This window comes from Anguilla anguilla, chromosome 4, assembly GCF_013347855.1.
Source record: "Anguilla anguilla isolate fAngAng1 chromosome 4, fAngAng1.pri, whole genome shotgun sequence".
Lineage (NCBI taxonomy): Eukaryota > Metazoa > Chordata > Actinopteri > Anguilliformes > Anguillidae > Anguilla > Anguilla anguilla.
Genome location: NC_049204.1, coordinates 27371074 through 27397790, shown reverse-complemented (window position 1 = coordinate 27397790; position 26717 = coordinate 27371074). Strand labels below are relative to the sequence as shown.

Below are 26717 nucleotides of genomic sequence, written 5' to 3'. Positions count from 1 at the left end.
GAATTCCAGTTTGGGAGGTCAGCCTGGCCCCTGGGGGTCCAGACGCCACAGATTGATTAACAGCTGACTCTGTGTTGTTAGGAGTACAATACGGGCTACAGGGACAAGGGCAATGACGCCAGCTTTAGTATACCCCAAGGACAGTCGCATGTTTTTTTAGTGTGCACAAGGAGGTCCTAGGATGATTCTCTTAACAACATCTAAGTATACCTGTTCCCTCACTGATCTGCTTGTTACAGTGGGTGCTGGTATCTCACCATTTAACTTTCCACAATTTCTTACATCCACCATTTCAAAAATCCAGCATCCCTTAACATTCAGTAACATCATGGGTGAATTCCACCCCTTAAGATAACCATTCTTTGGATTTCCTTTTGGATAATGTTATAGAGATTATCACTGTTATAGATTATTCATGTTATACAGCTGGGTAAAGACAGGTCATCTGTCTAATGGTCCTTTTTTTGGTTCCATCCAAATCGTTGTTTGTTAGGTTAACATTATGCTTATTGATTATTAATGGGCCTCTGTGCTCTTGATGATAACACATTTTTGAATTCCTGAAAGGTACACTGATGAATTTCTAATTGCAGAGGTAGAATGTGTCATTTTGCCACCTGTGACGCATAATGTGTTTTGAAATGAGTGAGTCAAACATAAAAAAGCAACAGCATACAAAAAATCTGTATATATTCTTTGTTTAAAAAATAAAATTTTTGCTTTAGAGGTTTCTGAGGACCAAGCATCACTTTAGGCAATTTCATATAAAAATGGGTGGAGCTGCCACAAGACATGACATGACATTGGAGAGGTACCAAGCAGCAGAAAACCATGTGAGCACCCATGATTCTAGAGAATAAAACTGGAACACCCACTGTTGGTACTGTAAGTTTTGGCACTGCAGGTACACAGATCCACAGAAACAGGTCCATAACCTGTCTTACAAAGAACAAGACAGAGCTGTACTGTCAGGTAGAGGACAAGCACCAGACTTGCATAGGTCTTTGCCCCTATAAATACCTTCTGATAAGCCATTTCTAGACAAAATGTGCTGAACCAATATTATTTACCATTAACACTAATGCCAAATATTATTTGGCAAAGCCAAAACCACAACCATCTGTTGCCTCAAAACTGTGCACCAAAGTCAGAGCCACCATATGAACAGTGTTTCTGAGAAACAAACAAACACTGAATCACTGGAAAAGAGGCTCTACAAACAATAAAATGCATGTAATACTGTCTGCTTTGCCAAGTGCACCATCAGAGCACAGCACTTCACAGAAGAGTGAACAGGTTTCTCTTTGTGGGTGGTGGTATAATTCCATCGCTGGATTTATAGGTGTTTCATAATCTACTCCACCTGACCACATCCTGGTTTGTGGATGTGGATGATTTCACAGAACCGTTGATGGAATTACTCATCCTGTGTACGTAACAGAATATCACCCCTCTTTCACCCTCTCTTGCTCTCACTCTCCCACTCTCTGTCTCTCACTCCCTCTGTCCGTCTCTCACTCTCTCTGTCTCTCACTCTTTCACTTGTTTCCCTTCTATATCAGTATTGCTTTAGTTGTGGATATTGCAGGCTTACAAGGCCACAACAGTTCCCTAGAACTTATTTAACATACCTGTCCAATAAAAAAAAAAAACATTTCAAAAAAATGAGCCATCAGCGTTTAATCCGGCTCAGCTAATAACTTTCTTCATAAAGATTAGGCTACTTCATTCCCATCAGCTTTTCCCTTATGAGCCTGCGTAGATTTCCCTTAATGACTTCTTTCCAGGACAGGGATTTGAATGCGTCTCTGATACAAGCCCATTTACAGCCCTTCCTAGCCCTTGTTTTGAGCGATGCGTCAGACAGGGATTAGCCCTACCCCGGGCCTTGCAGCTGGGCAGAGGGCAAAATAAATCAACAGCTGGTAAAACCATGAGTTGAGGTTAGGCAAAGGGCAGCCTGTTCTATAAGCAGATTGATATAACCATGAATAAGAAATAAGAAGCAGCCAATTGCCAGCAGCTTAATTACCAGAGTTGAAAACAAATGATGTTATTATTCGTTCTCTCTCACCCTCACCCACAAACACAGACGCACACACATAGAGACACATACACACTAAAACTAAACAGCCAAAACAGCATTTTATGCATTTCTTTTTGTACAGATGTCCTCATCCAAGGTGACTTACATGAGGTAGGCTACATGTTATGCATCTTCCACTCTATAGCTGAACATCAATATAAAAGGGGCCCTCCTTAAAGATACAATAGCAGTTCCTCACACAGGATTTGAACTAGTAACCACATGAATACAATTCAGTTCAATTCCCCAATGCCTATGCCACCCTGCTGTTCAGAAGATTGCTTCCCAGAGAGAGCTGGTTGGAGAAACTTTCTGGTAAAAGTACATAGAAAATAATCAAATAACGAGAGCAATAAACAGTGGAATGGAAGTCCTTGTCAGGGTAAATACAAACATATCATGTTATGTGTTACTGCGTATTCTTCATCAATATCTTCAGTGCACATTTGTATAACAGTTGACATACACAATAAAAGCAGAGATATTCTTGAAAATCTCTCTGCTTCTTTAAAACTACTTAGCCTAAGTAAACCTGTTCTGGATCAACCAGCTCACCACCATTGGAACAAAAGTGGTTTATAGATGCTCACTACTGTTCTAACGCCTATTCTCTAGTTCTGTTTTTCACTTCCTGTTCCTGTCAACCCACAGTCTGCCGCACCAAATCGACACCCAGACACATACGTGTGAAATCACTCCCCATTTCGGACACATTTTGTCTGCGTAGGGATTCAGGTCCCCAGGGTGTGTCTGCACTTCTCACTCCATGTAATGTGAGTCTGAGAGCATGGGACCACTTCTATTAAAAACATCCATGACAACTAAGGGGAAAAAAATAAATACATATGAACACGTACGCATCTGGCGGTGTTTTTCCATTTTGTCACACTCTGAACGTAGTATTAAGCCATTCATTATCAGCTTATGTTCTGGCACACTGCCACTGCTCCTTATATAACTGTGGCAGCGTAGACTGGATTGCACAGGCCTGCGTAACGGTTTACACACCACTGGATTAACGCTCTCCCCTCAAAACCAGATAAGCGAATCAACGGCCTTGAGGAACCCAAAGGACACGTTTAACTGACATTACTTCTGCTCAGTCACTGTATCATTCAGATGAAAGCAGAAGCTGCGATCTGGGGAAGCCCAGAAAACTGCCTGTTCCTGTTCACTGCAACGGCCTTTCCCTAGCAACTGAAAGCCCACATCAGCCTCGGAGAGTCTTCATGCTACATATCAGTTTTACACAATGGGTGCCAGATCAAGGTATAAACATCGACGAGGAGTGGTGCTACATTGAAGAGAGTTCCATACTGCTTTGACTTCTATAAGTTTTAATCTGTTATGTATCATATATCTATTATTTTGAATGTGCACCTGTTGTCCCAGGTAATACTTGTTTAAGGCTTTTGTTCAATGTACTGTGAATGTGCATCTAGCAATTACATTTTATATCCAAAAATATGACTAATAAAATGAAACCTAATGATCAGAAACCCTTCCCCAGCTGCTCACATTCCTGTGACTGTGTTATGGTGTTGTCCATTTGTCTGAAAGGATATGTAACACCCATTATCGTAAACTAAGGTCAGATTTTACTGTTATCCTTTGGAGTACCGTGCTTAAGTGACCGTGCCTGAATGTGACCGTGCCTGAACGTGACCGTGCTCAGACGTGGTGAAGCCATTCTGTTGTGCTAAACAGACGAGAGTGGTGTCCTGGCTGTGCCCTCAGCCTGACCAGAGCAGGAGCCCACAGGCTGGACAGGAGGTGCTCACCAGACAGCTGTCTCCACGGCAGCGAAATCTGTGATCTTTGTTCAAGCCATTTGACCGAATTATTGCTGCACCTGCCTCATTCATTACAAATCAGCCAGAGGCACTGAGAACAATTCCCTCCAAACCCTTAGTATGCAGCACTAAGAAGGATTCCCTCCAAATCCTCAGTAAGCAGCACTGAGAACGATTCCCCCCAACCCCTCAGTATGCAGCACTGAGAACAATTCCCTCCAAACCCTCAGTATTCAGCACTGAGAACGATTCCCCCCAACCCCTCAGTATGCAGCACTGAGAACAATTCCCTCCAAACCCTCAGTATTCAGCACTAAGAACGATTCCTTCCAAACCCACAGTATGCAGCACTGAGAAAAATTCCCTCCAACCCCACAGTATGCAGCACTGAGAACAATTCCCTCCAAACCCTCAGTAGGCAGCACTGAGAAAAATTCCCTCCAAACCCTCAGTAGGCAGCACAGCAAGTCTTACATTTTGAATTCTCAGTATTCTGGAATTCATGGACTGAATCTCAGACTATTTCCAACTTGTTTACATACTATATATGCTTGATACGGAAATACAATTCATAATGAATCTTCACCTCTTCTGCTTGAGGTTTCATCACTCGAGTGCCACAGAAGCAGTTTGTGATGTAGCTGTGAATATGGTCCGATTACCAAATGCTACTCAAGTGCTATTAAACTGTAAAAGGAAGCAGTGGCTGGGACTGGTAATACCCTCCCAATGAGTCCAGCTTATTGCTGTGACAGGCAACAGGGCCTACAGAGCCTGCGGCCTTGATTGCTGCCATGACCCATCAATCTTTGTCACACTCATTCACCAGTCAAGAACAAATCAATATCATGACAAAATAGTGGTTTGACATAATTAAAGAGCAATATCACCCATGGTGAAGTAGCACACTGAACTCCATCATGAATATAAACAAGACCCTGAGGAGAGGTGGGGCTTGATGCCTCTCAGCCATTTTTCTGCAGCAATCGAGCCACTTATTACTTTTCTATTAAAGTTGAGCGATTGCTCTGTTCAGCTATTAAAAATTCTCCAAAAACAGCTTGCTGCTTCTTACACGTCTTCCATTTCTTCACGATGGGAGGGTGACTTAAACATTTATGAGGAAAGTAATTACGTGCAAGCATTCCCCAATGGCCCCGCTTTCAGAGCGGCTTCATGTTCTCCATCGGTTTCCCACTGGGAGGAAGTCTGTGGCTGGATAAGGAAAACAAACATAGACGTCTTCCTGTGGGAGTCACGGAGTGTCCTGTCGGCTTGGCTGAATGTGTTCAGGCGCCTGGCTAGATACTTAACCCAGCCAGATCTGGGTATCCAGGATCCAATGCTGCAACTACCAAGAAAGGCAACTGTATTACTACATCTGGATGAGTTGGACCTCTCCTTATATTCACGTCAAGTGTACACTCAATTCTTTGCGGAACAGATTAGAAAGATTATTTTTTGTTGCCTTTCTTCTACCTTTCTGTCTCTGACCTTTCCATCAATCTACTGGAGCTGTTCTTCATCCTTCATTTAAGAAATATGGGCTTCTGCACACTGCCACATCCCAAATCCAGATTCACCTAAGATCATGACCATAATGCATTTCTCACAACAATGGCATGGTGATGTCAGTAGGATAGCCAAGCTGCTCTTGAACAACGTCTTAAAATGTAGGAGTCAAAGCTTGAATCTGGACAGGGCTAGTGCTAACTGTGGCCAGCAGACCCACAGGGCAACTGCACTATTGGCGATCGCATTACCTAGAGTTGGAGGGTTCAGTCGGATAGGGGCAAGGACTATGGACTCTGTAGCGGTGTTAATTTAGTTAGCCTTCTGAATAAATAGCATTTTAGATTTAGCCACATTTTAATCATTCGAATATTGTTAAGGTTAGTCTGATGAAAACAAAAGTAGTTTCAGTCAATAAAAAGTAGTCTTGGTAAACAAAAGATAAATTTAGTGTAATTCTAATGAAAGTTCTCATTTCTTTTCAGTGGAATGTTCTGACTTTTATACACAGATGCAACAATCATAATTTCGTCCAAGAATCTTATTACACAGCATCTAAAAAAAGTTGGAACATGCACTATTTTCAGGCCTGTTCCTGTAGGACTGTGGAAGGAATATTGCAAGTTCCGGAACTCTCTTCCTGATGGTATTTATTCATCTTTAAGTCATAGACCACATCTTTCTCTATGCAGAAGTAGGCTCTCAGAGGTAAGGCAATATCTTAATCTTTTCTAATTTAGGATTTAAAGAAATGTAATAATGAATTTAGCTAGCTACATAAACATGTTATTGTATCATGTAAATAACAAATAATCTAAAATACGAATGAAAGGAAAAATAGACATTCCTGCAGAAAATATTAAATGAAATCTGCAATGCCTTGACAACAAAAAGTCCTTGGTCCATCTTAACATCCATTTTAACTCCATTCTACCCCACACACACATTTTCGGTCAACTGAAATGGAATAACGACACTACTTATGGAGACCCTCCACAATTTTTATTTTACCTTTACCTCTACCATCAAGCCATGGCTCATTTTTGCTTTTACTTTCTCTTCTCTGCTAGGCTATATGCTGGCCGAGAACAGAGGGCTCCTGATGCTGAAGCCCAAAGTGCTGACAGCACAGTGCTGCTGGTGGTGGTGGTGTTCCAGCTACCTGAACTTTACTTTACTTTATTCAGTTTATTTTTACAGCGACAGTGCACATTCATAAACATTTCTGTAAATGTGCCAGTTTAGCCAGCATGGCTACCTGAACTACTGGAGTGGAAGAGGCTTGTGCTTCATCTTCCTGCCATACACTAAAACTGACAATCAAGATAAAAAATGTTATGGGATACTGATGCTTATTTTGCTAAACATAAGCAAAGTAAACGTAAATAGCAGATTCAAAATGTGAAATGATATGCAGGCATAAGCCCCCATTCTACACCAAACAAACACACGCACTTTGCATACAAAGATTATACATAGATTCATATACTGTGTACTGTATACTATAAACATTGTGTATAGGCTATATGGAAGTACTTATCTTCAAACAGGTCAATTCTGTCCTGATAATTTACTTCCTCATCAGTAAGCTGTCAGTTCCTGATGAATTGTGATCCTCTTCGCTGGTTTATATCCAGCGCTACCGGGACGGAAAAACTCTTGCAAGCCATAAATAGTGTATATACTGTGATGCAGGGGAGGGGAGGGCCTCTGCACCATGCAGTGAGCAGACAAAAAATCTAAGAGTTTATTACTAAAAAAAAAAATAAGTCCCAGAACAAAAAACTCCACAAAAACCTTCAAATGCAAAATGAGGGGAAAAACAGACACAAAATACTCAGGGCACTCAAGGATGACACCTTTCATCCAGCCAGTCCAAAACCATCCCATTAGACCTGTAACCCAGGCCTCTTTTATAAAGCCCAATAATCAGGTAATTGGCCGCAGCCGACGTGATTACAATCAACCACAGCTGCGACCTTACCTGTAAGAAGGGCCGGTGCTGCACCCTGGTGGACAGCACCCCAATCCCTTCTTGAGATCACAATATGCAGTATACACCCATAACTTCTTTGTCCACAGAAGCAAAATGGCAGAATATTTGTAGTTCAACTGGCCACACATCTCAATGGGATATCTCCAGCTCTGACTGGTTTAGACATGTAATAAGAGTGTGTACAGAAAGCTACAAAGCTGTTTTCCAATGGAATGCTCTGATTGGCTCTAAGATGTTATCAAAGTTACCGACCAAAGAATGGAAGTGCTTTGGTTTGCACTGATAGATTTATGGTAAGTCCCACCCATATTTGAATGCAGAAATCTCTGGCTTTGTTTACCAGAAAAAAATACAAGTGTGACCATTGGCTCAGCAAGCATTTTACAAATTGAAAATCTGTTAAGAAACATTTACAAATACACCTGACATAAATAGTAAGTACAGTAGTAAGTACAAATGGCTCACCTTGTGTTTTGTTTGCCTTGAAGTCCTATATACAGTTTATCACTTTTCTCCTTTCTCCCAAATACCGGCTGGGGTGTGAATTTGTTTAGAGCCAGATCACTGTGTTTTTCCCTGTCAGAATTCTGTCCAATCACATGCATGCACCCACCTAGCAAACTCTGCACCATCGCATGCATGCTAATGATTGGATGAAAGTACAATTACGGTGAGCCATAATTCCTTACATTCTGATTGTATTCTCTGCTGTATCTCTATGATGCATTGTATAGAATTTGCAAAGTCTTGTGCATCACTAACTGTCCAATCATCTGTTAATGATATTTTCATCATGTTATGCATTGATGATAATGTTAGTACATTTCATCTTAGTTTGTTTTAAAAACAAAGTTTGGTTTTAATTTTGTTATCGTTTTGTTTTCATTGATGGACAGTTTTCGTCATAGTTTTTGTCAACAAAATTAACAGTGCCCTGTAGTGACTCCCACTCGTCGGTGGGGTGCCTGTGGACAGCTTGTCAAAGTTGAGCATGAAAGGTCTTCTTCAGACTCAACACTAGGCAAGCTTAGCTGTAGGCTGCACTGTGAAAAGAAGCAGGCTCAGCATTTCTCAGAGCTGGAGAGCCGCTCCAAGAGTGACCATCATCATTATCTTCTGCAATGCTCATAAGAGTACATCCATGAGCTGTGTACAATAAACTCTGGCTTATAATTCAGACTCACAGACAAGCACTCACTGTTCACCAGCGATGCAAATTGGTCAATCCATCTCCTGCATTAAAGCATTGCCCATTTAGGACAATGGGTTCCAGGCATGTTCATCTCCCACTGCGTGCAAATAAGCACCTTGCAGCCGAAAGGAACTCCATGGCTAGGCCAAGCTGAAGGAAAGATGAGCGTGTCTTATAAGGCTCCTGTTCTGACACACTGCAGCGCTTTGATTCCTTAGCATACAGTACAGACACTGTATAAACAGCATCAACTGCTTCTTGTCAAACATTGCACCTTTTTTCTCAACTGCAACCGCGGAACAAGCAACGAGAGAGCCCATCAGTTCTGCACTTCACAAATTCTTGTTTCTTCCAACTCTCTCAGAAGTCTGTATCATTTTGAAGAAGACCGCTACAATGCATCTTTTCTCTTCTTATGCAAATTTTTTTGTCTCTAGCTTTCTTCAATGTCACCTTAGAGAAACTGGTCTGTAGAAGTTGATAGAAACATGAATTATGGAAAACACCTGTGTGGCTAGAAAGAGAGAACCAGAATGATCTGGGGACATGCCTACTGGTTAAAAGTAGGAAACACACCTGGGTAGCTTTAACTAATCAGCCCAGGGATCCAGCCCAAAATGCTTCTTTCCACAGAGAACTCTCTCTGAATAAAAACAAGGGGGAAAACTACAGTAAAATTACTGCATCTTCTTGTGTCCAGCTATTCTGTCCCTTCCGTGGGTGTCACTCCGTGTGTGACAGTATGGTTTCAATAATAATAAGAATTGTTAATATACTGCTATATTTTACGCAGCAAGATGGTTTCCAAGTTAATGACCATCAAACACCCTCTTTTGATTTGAATCCTCCTTAATATTCATGTACATGCACCGCTCAGGAAAATGCTTTGGACTTAAGGTTTAACTGTCGATGATGAATATGAAAAGCCACTACAAAAAGCATATAAATATATTGTTGGATTAATTCTTAAGGAAGGCTGTGACAGACCCAGATGCTTCTGCTCAGTTATAATCCATTGGAGGCAGAACATCATAAATGTAATCACACAAGTGCATTCACAATGACAACAGGCACCACTCCATTGATCTCTTCAAATAAATGTAGGCTTTACAGCTCTGAATGAGTTTCACCAATGAATCTGCCACCTCAGATTTCTGCAGACACTGACCACAACCCAATAAACAGAAGTGAAGTACACTTCGACAAAACACTGTGCTTCAATATCCTGTCATTTTGAATGACATTTTGACATTTCTAATGAGTTTTTTATTGACAGCAAAAGTTCTTGCCTGCCTGTTACTGAATGATTTGATATTGATCTTTGAAGACCTTGCTTATGACATCTTAACAAGGCTATTTACATGTCTTTTCACTGACCAATGGTGATGAAAAACCAGCTCATTACAATGGCTAGGTAATATACAACATGCAATAACGGTCTTTGCCACCATTACCTTTCTTCTCCTCTTTTTCTCTTTAATTATGCCTCATGGATTAGTAAACAACCACGCTTCAGGGGCTGCGTGACATGCTTTTGGAGAAAAACAAGCGTGAATCCGCAATAGCTGCGACTGCACACACGCATGCATCCATGTGTGCATGCATCCATGCACACACCCTCACACAAACACGTGGCCTCTTCTTTGGCTCATGACCAACCTTTCCACAAAATCTTGTGCAAATCTGTTAATCCATTCGGGAGTTATGCGCCTTTTTGTGATAGGCCATGCCCATCGCCACGCCCCCTCTTGATCAATCGGCCTGAAAGTAACTCAGCTCTACCTTCAGTCATGACCAACCCCCATGCCAAATTTCAGCCTCCTGGGGCGAAAACTGTGGCCGATATGGGGTGGGACACTTTTGTGGACCAACCAACCGACCGACCGACAGACAAGAGCTATAGAGCTGCGGTCGCAGCTAAAAATTATCTATTGGGGGTTGATAAGAACGGCAATCACCAGCAATGTCGTACAGCTTCCATGTGGTCATGTGATGTGTTTTTTTTATCAATCACATGGAAGCTACAAGTTCTTGCTGCTGATATGGATTCTGACAGGAAACGTGACCGTACCCAACAAACTGATGCAAGAACTCTGTACTTGCCAAACAGCTGTTTTTAATTGCTAAACAGCACAGACCCATCCACCCATAAAGGGAAGGTGGTTGGTACGAACTTCTCCCAGAACGCATAGTGATACACTGCAATTGCAAAGCTGCTGCTGCATGTCAACATTTAACTGGTCCCCTGGGTTAAATGACAATGATGCTGGCGTTTGCTGTACTGATTGCATTACTGGATGTCTGAGACGCTGACAATATCCTACCACAAATGAGGCCAACCCATGCGAGAATAGGGGTTTGAAGATGCTACACCAGATTATTACAGTGCACTATGTTAGCAAGTATTATCTTGTTACCATAGTGCACTGTGCAAGTGTCTTATATATTTTTTCCTTACTCTACTTGAATGAATGGGGAAAATAAAACTTTACATGAATCTGAAAATAGTAACAAATAGGCCTATTTACCAAATACAATAGGCCTATAAATTCTCATGTTAACTGTGAACCGTTCTCCTTTAAAATCACATAGATTTCTCAAAACTTTAAACATAAAGAAGTACACATAGATGCCTGAGGGAAAGACATAGTCAGCTGGGGACAAACGTGGTAAAAAGTGCAAACACCTCAACCATGCATTGGCTTGAGATGCAAGGCAAAACAGACAAGCAACTCCAAATCGGCTGACTACAGATATAAATCTAGGGCATGGGTTAACAGTTTTGTTAAGAACAGCCCTGCTGAGATATACTTCTATATATAAACACACACTTTTTAAATGTGTTCATATAGATAAGCATGTAGCAACCCCACAATCTTGTAATCAACATGTCACAGACTGGACGTGTTGCAACTGCCTATCAGTGAAGGGCAATTTTCCCGACTGCTGCCATCCCCACAAAATATGACTCACGTCAATGTAAATGTGTATATGTGTGGAGGCATGCAATCATCTGAGCCAGCATGCAATGGAGTACAAAGGATTTGTGGACACAGGAACATTACACAAAGAGATGCACCTTGCTCTCTTTGTCATTTGAGACACAAAAGGAATGTGCTGAAAAATTATTGCTCAGATTTATCATGAATGTAGGCCTGGAACTTAAAGATCTGTGGGTGTGCAGTGAGACTATTTCAAGTGTCATAATTACAGTATGGTGTATACACTGCTTTCACTATTCATTAACATGCACAGACCAGCCTTGAAGCTCCCAACAACTGATTTCCATCTCTTCACCATATTAATATGAAAAACCCAATGGGAAAATCTCACACTCCAGCATGTTATGTAAGTGGAATAAAATACCACGAACCAAGGAGAGAGATTCATCATAAACAAAGAGGGATCAGCTGGATTTGCATTTCTGCTTCATCAATGACAATCACCTTTTCGCACATACGTTTTCATTGTCCAGGCTGGGTTTGACACTAGGTCACTGATGTTGGTCAGGATCAAGGGACAATGAATTGGATAACCAGCCCAATAAAGATCCTTCAGATTTCAGAGGCATCAATATTCCTTTGCATGGCACTGAACCCGAAATCCTTGATAAATCTAATGATCGCACCAAGTCTGTTTGGTAGTACCTTCTGAGAACAACAAGCTAATCTTTGACTTTATGTTTATCCCATAAATTGTCAGGTTAGCATGACATGAGAAAATGACAAGGGGAATGAGTGAATTGGAACCTGTAGAATTCCTGTACCCTGTTGCCCCGACACAGCTACTTTTGCAGATTCTGAAGCAGTCACCACTTTCTATTTGCTGCCTGAAAACCTACCCCCTCAAAGTGCATCTGGGATCAGCCCACTCAAAAATATGACTCGTCTGTCCGCATATTTCTGTTTCTTTTCACTGGACAGAAGTCTTTTAGTCAGCAGCATGCCAACATCGCTCTTTTTTTTTACATTTCTATTGAGTATTCTAATCTCAAAACCACTGCAGGTCAGCCAACATAAAGGCACCTAAGAAATACAGTGGCTGTTTTTTACTTACCCTTTTTTTCTATTTCACAGCCTCATAATGGTTTCCTTGACTTTCATTGGCGCAACTCTAGTCCAATGCGAATAACAGGCTCCAAAGGCAATCAAAAGCCTAGAATCAAGGCTAGATAAGTTATCTTATACCGTACCTGCATGAAGGAAGCAACTGAACACATCTGACTAAACAGAAGCACATGAAATGGGAGCATATATAAAAAGTGCTGTAATGTCTACACGGTGAACGATACGATACCTTTAATACAAGCTGAGAATCTGCACTTTAACCACATGTCAATTGTTTGATTGCACATCTAAAATTGTGGGGTACAGAAAAAATGTCTTTGTCCCAAATGTTACAGAGGGCACTGCAAATAGTGGAGCGAGACTAACATACGTGTGAAGGAATCTCAGTGAGTCTCCACAGCTGCCAGAGACATGCCTTTCCCAGGCAGTTAGAGGGAGCAGAAGCTTAAGCAGCTTGAGAACAATCTCTCTGCCTTGCCCATGTCTGCTTTGTGTGGATTTGAGTTACCAGACCCAGCTGCACGCATAGGGAGCCTGCATGTATGTAAATAGCTGGTTTTAATTGCAAATGGGGTGTTTTCAGAAATGAATAGGGGAGATGCCAGATATACTGAAAGGAAAAAATTTAACATGACTGCTGCAGGAGGCATATTTCTATAAAATATTCATATTTTCAAGGAAATGTTCATATTTTCTCATTACCCAGAGGGATCCAGTGGTCTTCCGCTGTTGATTTGGAAAATCTGTCATTCTACTGCAGTGTATAGTTCCTGTATGCAACTTGTTGACAATTTCACACAACACAATTTATGGAAATGAGCCACTTCTTTTGGTAGATGGAAAATATCTTTACATTATGGGGAAAATAATTAACAGGATTTCTACTCAGTGCTTCAACATCCAACAAGACTTATTGGGATGGCAGGCATGCCATCCCCCCAAGTTACAGCTTGGCGGGGTATACCTATACAGTACCGCGTTTGGCACTTTTCAGCGTTTCCTAGAGAAATAACCAAAATGACCAGACTCCCAGCCCTTAAAAACATTCACTTCTGTACCTTCTGACCTCACGTAAACACATAATTCAAATACAACTGTATACGTACAAACAATAAAGCCCAAACTTTGGTTATTTTAGCTTTTTCCTCCCAATTTCATCATCAAAACACGCCAGTCCCACAATCAATAATTTTTCCCATTGGGCATTTGGGCCTGCGGTGTAAACGTAGCCTTAGTGATGTCTTCTTCCATGAGGCAATTTTTGTTATTTGAGTTTCCTGTGACACAAGGCATGAATGACCACATTCTCTTCAGATGGTAAGATGAAAAAACACAGGGCCAAGTTACATCAAATAATTTAGGAAACTTTGGGTAGCCATGCTTTGGAATACAGCTTGTTTAATTTGTTTGAGCTAAGGTAGCCAATGCTGTTTGTTGTACCTTGGCCTCATTTTGATATCAATACTTATAACAGTAGACCTAGATTTTGCTAGTTTTAATTAATGACTTATGGACAGTGTGACTGGGTATGTGTGAGTAACTTGGCATTTTTGTATGTTGAAAATATTTTTTGTGGAGAGTACTGTACTCTGGCCTGAAAATGAGAAACTGGCTTGACCTACAAGCACTACTCAACATCTCCTGTACAGCCATAACAGTCACAGACCTCAGGATCACTACCCACCAAAATCCACTTATTTGAGGGGAAAAAATATAAAATGTCCAGAGACTTTCTATCCACTGGAAAACTGACCAAGCTAGCAAACATAACGCTCAACCTGGGTGGTAGTGTTGTTTCATGGTTAGGAAATCAGGCTTTAACTCAAAGGTTGTAGGTTCAATTCCCAGGTGGGGAGCTGACATTGTACCATTGACCAAGGTACTTAGCCTGAATTGCTTCAGTTAAATATTCAGTTACATAAATGGTTTGTAGGTAAAAATGTAATCTGTGTAAGTCACTCTGGATAAAAGCATCTGGAAAATGCCTTAATGTAATTTATCCAACTGATGGCTTCACTTGGAGACCCAGTAGCCACTTTGACATAACTGGAGTCCAGGACAGCAAAACACCTACCAAAAGCAGCAAGGAATGGTGGTGTGTGTTCTGTCATAATATGTGATGGAGTATAACAGTTCAAAAGGGAACTGGGGACTCCTGTGAATCAGTCCACTGCACTTGTTAGATTGGGAGCTGACAGACTGGCAGACAGAAACTGTTGACACAAAGGAAAGAAGGAACCAAGGAAAAAATCTGTTTTAAAACAGACATTACAAAGTCAGCTGTAAATTAAGCATAACCAATCCACAATATCTTTCTACAAAAGTAATTAACTGCAGCTTTAATGGGTGGGTATAGTGACTGGTGTGCATACATGTCTGTATATACACACACACGCACACACACACACAAACTTATGCTCGGGACAATATAATAGAAATACCACATGAAAAAGAACTTTGAAGCAACTAAATTGCAATTAGGCAATTACACAGCTTGACAGTATTTTCTAGACGACACGTCAACAGCAACCAGCTTGACTTGTCATTGTAGTAGAACAAACAGAAGTAGCCTATGTTCATCTGACAAATTTGCAGTATTACCAGTTCTACTGTCAGTTAAAAATAAAATGTTTTCAATGTAGGGTTTTTAGTCACTTTACGTGTAATTGCTGTTTACAAGGTTTCGGTTAGTTACCTCCATTGACACTGTCATTCTACTGCAAGCATTGGAATGTCTTCAGTAAACAGTTTGTCAAGTCTCTGTATTGTTCTTTTAAAAACACGCTTCTGATGCTTGAGTAAGGTTAGCCATCATACCAAAGCCTATAGCTAAATAGCTCATTTATTGTAGGCACAGGTGGTTATGTACAAACGGAAATTTCTTTTGCTGAAATCACCACACCGTTCTGTCCTTCATAGGAAAAAAATCTCCCTTGCACGTAGGCTTACAGTCTCTGGGTGAGATTCTAAAGTATTTATCAAATGTAATTAATATTTACAATGCTTGACTTATTATTACGCTTGCTTGCTACCAACATAATAAGGGCTGTCGAATTAACGTGTTAACATAAATTATAAAAATTATTTCATGTGGTAAAATCTTTTAAATGCAAATTAACGCATTCCTCTTTGACAACGCCTCCTTCGCCTATGTCGCCGCTGCTTGATCAGGTGCTCAGTGTTCGCCTGTTAAGCTGCACGTAAAAAAAGTCTCCTCCTCTGACTTGTGAAGGCCCCACTTGCAAACTGTGTGTGCAAAGTGGCAGCTGACATCATGTGAGAGTGTTGAAATTACCCAATGCAAAGTCACTCAACAGCCCCATGTCAGCACTCAAAAGTACTCAAAGACAGACTAATTCATGCAAAAAGTCAGGGAGACAAAAAACTACATTGAACTGGCAAAGCTGATTTAAGAACATCAAAATTATGAAGGAACTGTCATTAACACTGGACATGTTCATCAGAGTGCAACATTGCTATGCGTTTACTGCCAAATTGCAGAAAGATAAGAATGTCGATCGGCAGCAGCAGAATTTTTGGCAATACATTTAGAATACATCGCCGATCCAACAATACAGCCTAACTTTTTTAGGGTCAATATACAGGTTACTTAAATGTAAATACACTCAACAGAAGGTTAGCCCACAATGTGTGGCTGACACGGCCTAAATATACACCACTGCGTAAGAGGTTGTTACAGTCTAGAAGTCAGGAGGAGGAATACAGAAACACTCCCACACAAAAAGGTCAATCAACTCCAGCTGCTGTTCCAGAACATCCAATAAATGTTCGATCAGCGACTGAGCAGTCCATAACATATAGACAATGGATGGCAAACCATGGAGTGGCTTCTCAGGTCCTGGTTCTCAGGGGCACTTTAAATGCAGGCCTAAAGGCAGGAAATAAATGCTTTAATGTGAGGTGAAGATATCACTCTGTACCATTAAGTAAAAATAGACATTGATCGTACTTGCTAATAGTATGAGTGCACCCAAACCTTGCCAGGAAAATGTTCTCCACACTATTGCAGTCTGTGTGTGTGTGTAGATTAAGTACTTTAAAACTATAAGAATATACATTGCTTACAATCAAATTTGTTAAGAATAACAGAGAAAATACTGAATATTTAAATACAAAATACCTTTGCTAAGTCAAAACCACTGCACAAATACAGGCCACACTGCAGAATACAGGAAAAAAAATTGTTTTTTTGTTTTTTTAACACAGCTCAACAGAGCAGCACCAAATGAAAAAAGAATTACAATGTAACACACTTGAACCAAGGTCTTCTTGCAGGAATCATGAGGGCTCAAGTCCTGGATCCAGAGCATACATCTCAGAAGGTAATGGGCATGTTACAAAAATGTTACAAAGTAGTAACATTTGTGTAATCCTACTTAATCACACTTCAGGGGAGACTACTGAGCAAAGGTCAAGTGCGCTTCACACGGAGGAAGTGAGGCGAGCGTGCCTGATCTGCGGCTGGGGCTCTACATGTGATGAACACGTGTGGCAGGGCGGTGACCTGTCGGCGTGCAAGGGACAGTCACCACACAGGTGCAGAGAGGGGAGAGCAGGAGGAGCACACTGCCCTCACAGCATCCTACATCCTTCACAGACAGCCACCGGGCCCAGAATAGAGCAGCCAGACACCCAGGAACACTGGAAAAGGCTTCATTATGATGAATTAGCGGTCAGCTACAGATACAGTAGACTGTATCCTCAGAGAACTGTTTCTCTCAGAGTCTGCTTTCTACATGACAGACAAAACCCAATTCAAATCACACAATGCAAGTGATAGATTTTGTGTCATTCTGCATACAAATAAAAGGCTTAAGAGGTGGCTTACTGTAATTACTTCAGTCATCTCCAAACTTTATCTTGTTGAGTATGAGGCTGCATTTATAAGCGAAAATAAAAGAGAATGCACCTCCGGCAAACGGCTTCTTAGAAATTTGATCAGGCCTCCACTGCAAATTACGATTAAGTAATTATTCCAATCTTCATTCTGAAAATTTGCCACGATTTTCCTCTAAAGGATATGTGCCCTGTTAGTATCTTTGGGCTTGTTATCTGGGTTATCAAACTGGGTTATACAAGCCAATTTCTCAGTCTACTGAAAAGCTAATCACACACCCACATTAGCTCACTATTGTTAAGGCTCGGGTTTGAAACGTCAGTACAGCCACGTCCAAGAAACTGCATTCAATGTGAAAAGAACTGGGTCAGTCTTAAAACTGCAAATTGTCTTGCATAATTCCTGCGTAGGACTCATCCAGAAACATGGACTGCTCACAAGTTTTCATACAGCTGTCATACTAACTTCTCTTTAAATCTGTAAGGACATAACTATTTTTGGAAACCAGTAAATGAGAAAGATGGACCATCAAAGCTGTGTATTGCAGTTTTCTTGATTAACCTGAAAGCATACTCATGGAGCCATTGTTTGGATGAGAGAGGAGATGATTTTGCATTCTGGATGACAGGCTCAAAGAGGGGGCAGTGGTGGGGACCAGTAACAAGAACCAGGTAGCACATCTTTAAATAACTTTTGAAAAAGATAATATTATATTTACATATAATGCCAACAACACCAACAATCAGTATTATATCAGGATTGATATGTGCGATGGTCCCTTGCCACTTAGCAGGTAATGCATGTGCAGAAAAGGGGGAGAACAAACATTCACCCGTATCTGTGTAGATGCTGTGTAGATGTAGTTGTGTGATCTTCAAGCTCCATTTAAAAAACTATGCCATGCTGAATCCCCCATGTGCTTTACAGGACACTTTCCACATTGCTGGCCTGGTACGTTTACAGTTTTCAGCCATGATACTGCACCTTTATTTTTTTGATTCATTTATGAACAAAAAGCAACTGTAAAATCTACCGCAGTAAAGAGATTAGGCTAGAAGGGTGAGGGATGTGTTCAGCATGCTTAACAGTTTAAAACCTGTTGTTTCTTCACATGTTTAATGCTAATTTTCCATTTGATTGCAAGCGATTTTTTGACATTTGTAATGTTTAAATTGTGAAATTTGATCTGACAGCCCTAGTCAAGGTGCACATCCAAGCCATAGAGCCTTGTCACAAATTACATTAAGTAATTCCTCATAATTCCTCAAGAATAAAATTACTTCTTTAATTAAACCCACGATCTACAATATCATTTTCTTCTGAAGAGAAATTAAAACGTCCAACTCTAAACCTAGTGACAGTCTTTAGCTATTATTAAACTCTCATATCCAGAGAGTATAATAAATCAGCAACCAATTTCAGTAGACCTCAGTAATACTTAGCTATCTGTAACAATGCGGTCCAAATGAAAGGTAGTTGAAATGTAATGGAAATGATGTCCAAGGACCTTGTACTCGGTCAGGGACAGGATGGGAGATTTGGGATTATTGACATGATTTTAACATTAATGCAATTTAAAATTCACTAGAAATATTAAATATATGGTTCTGTTAGGCCCTAATAGCAAAAAGGAGTTGAAAGCATAAAGACACATCTAGTACTGCAAGAGACAATAGCATAGCAAAAGAAAACACATCCAAAACACAAGGTTACATTTACAACTGGTCAGCACAGGAGCAATATTACCCAGCCAAGGATATCAATGTGCATTTCCATTTAGTTCCTGGTTTTATAATTACCAAGAACAGCAACAAAGCAACAATATGTCATGATTGTCATATTTTCTGTGCTTCTGTCTCTGTCCTATTTTCATACAAGTCAAAATTATCTTCAAGAATGCAAAGCCAATAGGGACTGCTGGACAGCTCACTCACTCAAAAGCACCACTTGTGAAGCATGACGCATCACACCACTTGTGACATATGCTCTCTCCACACACGTATGATTGGGTCTCCTCAGCCCCCGCTGTGTGTGGCTTGGGGCTGCAGTGTAAAAAGAAGCAGCTAGCTGACACCATGTGTTAGAGAGGAGAACCGCAAATGGTCTTCACTCTCCCAAGCCAGCAGCAGTGGGCTTATATGAGCATGCCTGTACAAAATTCAAAAGTTTTACATTACAAATTCAGACGGGATTGAAGACGCCATATCAAAAAAATAAAGCTAAGCCAATAAAAGGCAATACAGCTCTGCATATTATTGCACACCTCATGCTTTTGTCATCAGGTATTAGCCAGTGGTCATGGGTGGCCAGTGGTCAAATTGAAATAGCATCCATGAATCAAATCAAACAAATTCAAAATGACCACTCCACAAAATCAGTAAGCACATCTTCTTTCTGGGTGCCAAGAGTAGCCTACATAAAGTTATAACCTCTTAAATCAACAGCTAAACTGGTTACACCAGACACTGCTGGCCAAAACCTGTTCAATTGATAAAAAATAGGCCACACACCATCCGAAAAACAGAATACTCATAAAATTGGAAACAGTTCTCTATAAATCATGAGGACAATATCCATCCATTCATTATCTATACCTGCTTATCCTGGTCAGGGTTGTGGGGGGTGCTGAAGCCTATCCCAGCATGCATTGGGCGAGAGGCAGGAATATACCCTGGACAGGTCACCAATCTATCACAGGGCACACACACCATTCACTCACCATTCAGCTACACACTCATACTGTACCTATGAGCAATTTAGTCTCAAAGTAGCCTACCTGCATGTCTGTATAACCTCTGCCAAGCCTAGTTGGCTTGGCAGAGGTGAGGTCAGAAAAGTGTTCACTGTGTGAACTAAACTGTGTTCTTGGCTAGAAAAAGCTGTACGAAATGAGTATCGTATCTTATTATCTCCGCCAGGCGAGACCCTTGAGGGGATTATGCCTTTGGTCCCGTGTGCGTGTGTTTGTGTTTCTGTCCGCAGCTAATCTCGCATACTACTGGGCCGATCAGCCTAATACTTGTTGTGCATGCTGACAGCAGGCCAAGGACCTGAATTCTCGAACATTTTGCAAATTGGTCAACGACAAGTATTTTATTTTAATTAATTTCCATCATTGTCCATTGAAATACATTGAGTGCTAACTCCTCACTCCTCCTAACCAGCCGGTAGGGGCCGCAATTGATCAACAACTACTTTCGTTTGGAATGAAAGACCAGCGATGTAAAACTTCAATTTCAACAAAATAATCCGCCAACTAATGGGGTACGTTAATGTTTGAATCTGTGGAAATTATTTTGTTGGCATTTTCATGTTGAAATTGATATTTTACATTGCTGGTCTTTTGGAATTGTTCCTGTCCAGATTTGAAACGAAAGTGTCAGACTATAACATCAACGTTAGCTCCGTCTAACACATCGTGGCTGATATGAATGAAATTAGCTAACATGTCACCACCTTCAGCGTTACTTCACTGAATCGGCATTTTTGGGATTTTCAGTGGCACATGGTAAAAACTTGTAATATTGTATTTGTCTGGTTGCATTGATTGTGTAGCCTCTATTGTTGCATCAGCAAAGCTAGCACGCCTGGCGGAGATCTGCACTCTACTGAGTGCCCTCTTCTAGTTGAACCTGTGTTTTGTAGTTGTCCATGACCATGAAATGCACTTTTGTACATCACTTTGGATAAAAGCGTCTGCAAAATAAATGTAATGTAAAAAATGCCAAACATTTTGAAGAGTTTGACGTAGAAGACGTTCCAGAAACACTCAAGACGTTGAGTACTAGGTTAAAGGTGCCTACTAAATGCTAAGAAACATTTGGCAGACTTCAACAGCAGCTTAATTAAAACTGTTTACTCAAAGTAACAACGTTTTTAAACTATGATTTTTCAACACCTGCTTGTAGTAAATACAGTGAAGAAATATCAGGTCCACTCACCAGCTAGTACAATTTTTCTTCAAACAGAAGCAACCATTATAATACTATAAACAAGATCAGAGATGTAATGCTGCTTGGGCCTGCATGTGCCCTTTGGCCAAAAATGCATTTTAGCAATTCACACAGGAAGACTGATAGCAACTGCCAGATACAGCACTCCAAACAGAGGAGTCTATTTGAATTGGAAAGAAAGCCATGGGTCTGGCCCAGGTCTTCTGCCCCAAATGAAGGTGAATTTCAGAACAAAACAGTGTTTAGACATTCGGCTAGTGCCACTACCCATAGCCCACACTACCCTGCCATCATGGGTGTGGGTCGTGTTCTGCATGCTTCTATTACAGCAGAATACCTGGCCCTGACCATCAGAGCCATACATTCTACATATACAGAGTCACAGGCTAATGTTTCTCCATATCACATACAGTAGCTGGTCAGTATCGCAACAGCAGGCCAGCATTCAATGCTAATACTGTAGGTGACTGCTCTGCCAACCATTGGATGCCACCAGGAAGGAAATAAATGTTTTTGCAATAAATTATTAGAGCAAAGGAGTATTCACCACTACTGTATGTTTAAGAAAAAAGGACAGCAGTGAGTTTCAAATCATGGCCCACATCTAAGCCACAAAACAAGCAACACAATTAGCTCACCAATCTATTCAAAGGCCCCCTTACCAAGGGAACTGACATCCCAGTTATGGCTCTAAATGAAACAATGTATGACAATATTTATTTATTAATTAGCATTCTGCAATATCCTGACATCATTGTGAATAAATCTTTTTCCATTCCATGGACCAGGAGTCAGGAACCGTTCAATTTTGACTGCAAATATCATTATGACAATACACCTGCCCACATCATGATGGAATAAATCATACTGTAGGTGAGCAAGGCTATTATAATTTACCAGATTGGCATGCACCAAAAAACTGGAGCTGGTGTGTCTAATTCCTCACAGACCTAAGTACAATGTGAAACCATGACTGGAATGAATATAAGTCAATGAGAGATAAACTGCATTTGAATCACAAATGAGGCCACAGAACATCACAAAATAACAAAATACATTTTGTTCACCAACTCTTTCAAATTTACAATGTCGATGTTCAGCCATAATATCAGATAAACTAAAAGCTAAAGGAATGACAAGTGGTGTCAACTTCATATAAAGCACACACTGATTTCTTGTTATTAAATTAGAACAACTTTTGAAGTTCTTTGTGTCTCTATCAAAATGGTGTGCATATCTGTTTCAAAGACACGTGCATAGTAAATTCACCAGTCAATTATTCTAAAATATAATAGAGGGATTTGCTCAAAATTGTATACAGAAAATGAATGCATGCCCATATCACAAAATTCTGTGCTCTCATTTAATGTGGCCTTCAGTTACAGTCCACTTTGGTCTATTTGAACTGGTTCAATTCACCTGTCATCTATGCAAGAAACTGCAACTTGGATTCTAGCAGAAAAAAGTGTATAAAAAATCCTCTGGAGGGACAGTCTGAGTGATGTGTGCATGTTCGTCTTTGTCCACACCTTAGGGTTATTTATATCCTTGTCTTTTCTGCTGTAAAGTCATCTGTTATTTTTTTAATATAATAAATGTACAAATCCGGTCACAAAGAAAAAGAATCCTGGCTTTGGATTCACATACAGAGCATGTCGTCCTTCCAAGTATGCCTATTGGTACTGCATATTTGCTGCCACTAATTATCTCCACATATTGCAATTATATTTGTTCCTGGGCTCACGTGCGCATAAATAAATAATGTATACTATTTTATTATCAGTGTTATTTAAGATTATTATTCCGACAACATTAATTTTATCGAATGCATTGCTTCAGTAGTTAACTGATAGCGCTAACACACGATGATACAAAAGAAACACAAACCAAATCCAAGCCATGCAGTTAAGCAAAGCATAAGGAAAATATAAAGTAACAATATTTTAGCACTTATCCAAAGATCTTGGAGGAAGTGAGCTATAAAAAATAATAAAACGAATGGCTGAAATAAACTTATAAACTCATTAATACTTTATTCGACTGTCATAATTCAAGATACAGGGTTAGGTTCATCCATCGGAGCACCGTATTTCATGATATGTCCAACAACACGCAATACTTCACTTTTGCGTCTCGGACTTAACGCGGTTTGAAACTAAAAAGTGCATGGTTTGCTACGTAGCCGTAGGCTATTGCTAGCTTTCATTTCACGCGCGTCAAGAGAACAAAAGCGATGGTTTAATTTCATTTGTTACTAAACCTTACCTCAACAACTTGTCCACTTACTCACGTAGGAACAGAAGATTCTTCTCACAAGAAATACTGTCGCAGACAATGCAAAAAGCCAAAAGATTCCGGGCTTATATCGTTATCCACCAGAGTTCAGCTCGCTATTGTGCCTTTCGAGAGCCCCGTGTGTAGTTACCTACCCCAAGCCAAGCCAACGCAGTGCAGGATCAATTGTTCAGCTATATGCTTGTACGGTCCTTCGTCCCAGCTTGGTGTTTTTTAATTACATTACAATAAAACGAATACCCCTTGTTCCACTTCTGAAAGAACTGATAGGCAAAATGAGAATCATTCCTCTGATGCGGTTAGGTTATATAAATTGCTCTCTCCAACAGCAGACAGTTTGGAAACTGTTGTTTGTCAGCGGTAGTCGCGAGTGACTCGATCCTATAGTCAGTTCTTTCCAAATAATTATTAATGCATTTCCTCATTTTCAATGCTCGATGGCCAGGCACGGGACTCCACGAATGTCAACCTAGCTCCTATCAATTCAAATGTCTTTTCTTCTAGCGCCCAGACTCGTCCTCCAGTCTCGTTTTCGTTCTCGAGTATCACTGTCGCTTACATCGCTTACCGTTTTGGTAAAGGAACCCTTTTTGTGTTCGATATTTATGATCAAACAAGCAGATTTACAACTTGAGGGTTCTGGTCCAATTGAAAAAAGCAGGGAAGTCTGATTGTTTACTTTGTACATATGTTTACCTTTAACTGTAAACGAAGTTGAAATTGCTCGTTTTTTAATACAAATGTAAATCAGTAGCCTAGTCCACATGGTGAAAATGACACAGTATAAGCTACATCCAGAATAACAGCGCCATGTGTGTTGTAGGGTATATGCATATGAATAATTCTCACTACAAAACAGACACCGATCAGCAGTGGTAGTGTATTGGAGTCCTGCACGAAGAATTTAAACGACTTGTGTAGGCTATTGCTCAACAAAAAATGTACGGTTAAGTTAAATTTGTTTTTTAGGGGGTATCGATTTTGTATCCTTGCAGCTGCAAGTCCTCAGGTAACCTTTTGTTTTAGAAGGAATTTGGAAGTATGGATCATTTTAATTTGTGGTGGCAGTTTTTTAAATTATTTTTCTTTGGGGGGGTCAGACCAAATGAAACCAAAACAAAATTAAGGAAGTTACTACCAAAGACCTTGCATCCATACTGGGTGAATATTTGACAAATATTACTGAATTGCTGATGTTTTTAATTGATGGGGGTGTTTTGTCTTTGCCCCTGCCAGATGTACATAAAGTTTGCTACAGTAATGTGATCATCCAGGATAACCAAAGAGGTCTTGCCCAGCTGACTTGGATAACCTTAGCAGGCCCTTGGCAATCTCATTTTTCGAATCTCAGATTAAATCTGAATTTTGATACAATGACAGAAAAAAAAGTCCCATCCAGTTTAACACCTGTGTATTTAAAAATATATTTTGCTATGTAATCATGGCAGAGTTGCTGTGGAACCATCCCATAATAGCATCTGATTGACTGGTTATGTATTTTTGTTCAATATTTGTTTTGGCAATCATAGCAGCAATGGTGTTCTGTATATTGAAGTGATAGTGGTGAAGAACCTGTGTATGCTGAATGCATTTATTCAGCCTGGTACGGTTTATGTTAGCCATTTTGCTTTGTGTATGTTTCTTTGTTGCTGTTCAGCAAGTGTCTAGCTGTTCCTTTGTCAATGGATTGAGTTTCCAGTGATTAATTCCACTGGAAACTCAATTAATGACTCCAGATCAAATGTTAGGTCAACTAAATTACATAAAATTCAATCTTCTCAAAGAGGTACAATTAAAATGTCAAGTATGGAGAGTATGGATAATTGATGCCAGGCCGAGATATATATTTTAGAAGTTTAAGATAAAATCAATTTTATCATTTCATAAATTTCAGTAAAATTTACAATCTTTGTCTGTGGATAATTCAGATGCAGCTCTCATTGTAGGACTTTCTGCAGTATGAATTCTTAATGAATATCCACAGCGTGGTTTCGCATGACCTTAATATATTAATAGTTTCCAAAATTTTGTTATTGAGGTCAGATCTGAGCCTAGTTTAGCATGCCATGACTATTACCCGGGCAGTATTCACCCATCAGACCAATTACATGAGCACTGTGTGCATATGGCACACATCCTGTCAGCTGATACCATCTTACTGACAAGTGCATTGTTAAAATGAGATTAGAAGAAGCACTGCATGAGAATGTCCTCAGATGTAATGCTAAGATGCATTAAACAGATTGTGGAACTCTGTGCAACATCCATATTCAAGGAGGTACATTACAGCAATCTGCTTCTGACTGAAGGGGAAAATGAGTTGTCTGCCTTAAAGGTGATTATGTCCCTATGGCATGCGAGATGAGCATGGATCCTCACTGTAACACAGTTATTGCCATAACGGTACAAAGGGATCAATTCAGTCAATCTTGCGACGAAGATACTTTTGAGATATGTGTAAACAATCATAATTTACATACTAGCAGCTCTGAATCAAAGATGTGAAGATGTGGCCTGAATTCAGTCAACATTTATCCTTAACTCTGACGTTAGCATTAAGTTTAATTTCATTCTTCACTAAGTTGGGTGAATTAACTTGGGTAATTAATGAACTCGCCAAACTGTATCTGTGAAGAATGAAATGAACACTTGCATTCCATCATAAATCAAAGTTAATGACAAGTGTTTTGTTGTCACAACCCAAATCAACCTTTGTGCTTAACTTTGCAAACTGCAGCTGTCTTCTCTGTATTCCTGGAACATTGTGTTCCTTTTCAAAAACAATTGATGGAGACTAGTACTCTACAGCATACAAACCACGAGACAAGAGGAGGCAGTAAGCTTGAGAAAAAGGAGACAAACTAAAAGATGGCCTTTACCCTACAATTTTCTGTATGGCAATATGTATCAGGAGAATTGCATTTAAAATCCCTTATGTAATAATGGTAGGCCTAATCAGGTGACT

General features: G+C 40.2%; 1 protein-coding gene across 2 annotated transcripts in view; it reads right to left on the bottom strand.

The window, feature by feature from the left end:
• Positions 1-24290, bottom strand: part of pde4ba (phosphodiesterase 4B, cAMP-specific a) — a 140229-nt gene extending 115939 nt beyond the window's left edge. Inside the window, exon 1 of one of the 2 annotated variants that reach the window (XM_035413290.1) lies at positions 23723-24290. The gene's annotated coding sequence lies outside the window, so the exon portion shown is untranslated. The remainder of the gene's footprint in view (positions 1-23722) is intronic. The other variant, XM_035413291.1, reaches the window with a different exon arrangement.
• Between the last annotated feature and the right edge of the window lie 2427 nt (positions 24291-26717).